Consider the following 2,948-nt stretch of genomic DNA (forward strand, 5'->3'; position numbering starts at 1 on the left):
AGACAACCTGCTGAATAGGAGAAGAAATTTAAAATGATATATTGGATAAGGAGTTAATATCCAAAATCTATAAAGAACTCATACAACTCAATATCAAAGAACAAATAATTTAATACCCATTAATGATTTTTCAAAAAACTTCTTAGTATGAAATTAGAAGAAAGATACTTTATTTTTTTTCCAACATTCATTTTCCTTTAATGACCCCTATCTCCCTAAGGGATGAGTGCAAACAGCTACGCAATGGCAAGAGATGTTCACTTGAAGATCCTGCCCTGATTGAAGGCTTTGCTCACATTCTGGAAGGCCCTCTCCCAGCAAAAGTACTCTCGAACCAGCATCTGGATCTCCTTGCTGCCAGATCCATTTTCCTTCATATATATGACTTGTAGTTTACCTGCCAATTTGGACTCAGTAGAAAGGGAAGTTCCTGGTCTTGGAGACCCAGACTCCAGAAATGGAGCTTCAATGGTTAGTTCCAAAGAGGATAACACTGGCAAAGGCATTCTTCCTCAGCTTGTCCAATCGCTGGAACATTCCAGTGATGAGGTTGCAACTCATGAAGGCCTGAGCGAGCTCGTCAGAGTACCACAGGGACCAGCCATTCTTGTCAAAGTGTTTCCCAAAAGACAACAGTGCCAGAGAGAGGATATTCTCATCGGAATACTTGCACTTAAACTCATCCAGCACAAAGGTACTCTTGGGCAAGTGAGCAAAAAGTGTTACTTGGCCTTTGGCTCAGCAGCCAGCACCTGTTCACATTAGTCCATCTCCTCATCAGGAGCAGGAGCAGGAGCAGCTGCCTTTTTCTCCTCTTTCTGTTCAGCCTGGAGTTTCTGCTTCTCCTCCTAAGAACCTTTCTCCTTTTGTGAGTGTCTTTTTTAGGCTGGCTCTCTGCAAACTTTTTTAGCATCAAACTAGGCCATCTTCTTATGGAGTTTCACCTCCTTCAAGACAGCCTGGAACTGGAGCTGATTAATGCAAGTGGGGAACCAGTGGTTGGTATTGTGGAAAGTCTGGTAGAAAGAAGGTTCCAGGACCTGTTTATAGGGCCACAACAGGGTGCAGACAACTATAATGTTAGCCAGTTTCACATGTTCGCCCAATAAAAAAGTCCTTGTCTTCAAGTGAGCATCTAGCAGCCCCAGAATTCACCTCACCTCCTCCTTTACATTCTCTGTGGTTTGCTTGTTGTGGTACATGATGCCCAAGGTGGAGAACACCCAGGTACTGGCTGGGGCCACTATGTAGCTATCAGCAAAGCTCACCCACTGAACCACCTGGGCTGCTGCCTCTGGAATAGTTCCCCAAAGCTCCTCATTGCTCACATAGTAGGTAATGGCATTGCTCTCAGACGCACAGAATCTGTTGTCATCTTCAAATGCTGGAACCTTGCCAGCAGGGAATTTACAGAGAAATTCAGGAGTGCGGTTGGTTTGGCCATAGTGGAAGTGGGGTGGTATGGAGAGCACGTGGGCCTGAGCCCTGCTGAACTGAGAGTGGCAAGAGACCTTGATGGCCCTCCAGTTTTCAGGGTATGTGTACAAGGTCCCAGCCACCGTGGTGATTCCATAGAGAAAAAGGTGAAAGATACTTTCTAAGATGATAGAGAGGCTCCATCAGAAATCAGTAGCCTTCATCATCAATGATACCTATTATCACCATTTTTATCTCAACATTGTCAAAAAGTTCTCCATGATACAAAAAGAACAAAATGAAATAAGATTCACTATTATTTATTGATGATACAATTGTCTACCTGGAGAACCCAATGTCACTTAAAATCCAAACAGGATTTTTTTTAAACCGACAATTATTCTAACATTCTTCTGGAGGAAAAAAAAATGTGTGAAAGTTGCCAAGAGCTTTTTGAAAAAACAAAAGTATGAGATATCTTTTTTCTATTAGTGATTAAACCGTATTATTGGTGCACAGACATATCCATAGAAAAGAAATGGCAGATCAGCATATCATAAGGGTGGTGTTTCAAATTAACTTGGAATACATTAGTAATAAATGTATTGGGGAAAGTAGACATGATCTGATTATTAATAAAATCTCTCACCTCTTTGTGGGTATAAACACTATGTTTTCTGAATTCTATCATACTGTCAAGGGTATTTGCAGAGTCAACTTTGAACCATGAATTTTGGAGGGTATATTAATTCTATAACAAGAATTGATGACATACATATTTCTCCCTACATTGTTGTCGGTTTTGTTTACATAATTTGAGATCATGTTTTTGGGTGCATTTATATCTTCTTGCCATTTTGTTCCTTTTCCCATTATATGACACCTTACCTTTTCCAATTAGGTTTTTTTTAAAATTCTATTTTGACCATATATTATGACAACACCTCAACTTATTTCTTCGATTTTGTCTTATATGTCTTTTACTATCCATTTATTTTAATCAATTCTGAATCCTTTTGTTCTAAAGTTTTCCCTTGTAGAAAAAACTTTGCTGTATTCTTTTTCAAAAATGCAACTAGATAGTCTTTTTATTGATGACTTTAATTTACAATTATTTTAAAGCTATACAGGTATCTACTACTGCCATCTTGTCTCAAATTGTGAATTCACTGTACATTTTGGGATTCTTTTTCCTACTTTCCTTTAAACAGAACAAATTCTCTTTGATATTTAAAATTTATTCATTCTTTTTAATTTTATGGTAGTTGCCTTAACATAAAATACTCATAGTTATGACTTTTATTTCTACTAAACACGAATATAATGATCATCCATACATACCAACTTCCAAGCTTAGAAATGATACTTAAAGATTCAAAACCAATCTGGCTAAATGGAGAGAACACTGTAGACCTCCAGGATGGAGCCTAAAGTGGATAAAGCATGGGTCCCTGGATGAACATCTGGAAAACCTCCAACTAGTTGGAAATAAAGTTTGATTTGAAATAAATAGGGGGAGGAAAAAATGGCGT

General features: G+C 38.5%; 1 pseudogene across 1 annotated transcript; it reads right to left on the reverse strand.

Moving 5' to 3' along the window:
• Nucleotides 1-257: 257 nt before the first annotated feature.
• On the reverse strand, nucleotides 258-1,597 carry LOC102884754 (annotated as a pseudogene). Its single transcript, XR_001517223.1, has one exon. The product of XR_001517223.1 is annotated as an elongation factor 1-gamma-like (transcript).
• Between the last annotated feature and the right edge of the window lie 1,351 nt (nucleotides 1,598-2,948).

Source organism: Pteropus alecto, unplaced genomic scaffold (genome assembly GCF_000325575.1).
Source record: "Pteropus alecto unplaced genomic scaffold, ASM32557v1 scaffold2506, whole genome shotgun sequence".
In the NCBI taxonomy this organism is placed as follows: domain Eukaryota; kingdom Metazoa; phylum Chordata; class Mammalia; order Chiroptera; family Pteropodidae; genus Pteropus; species Pteropus alecto.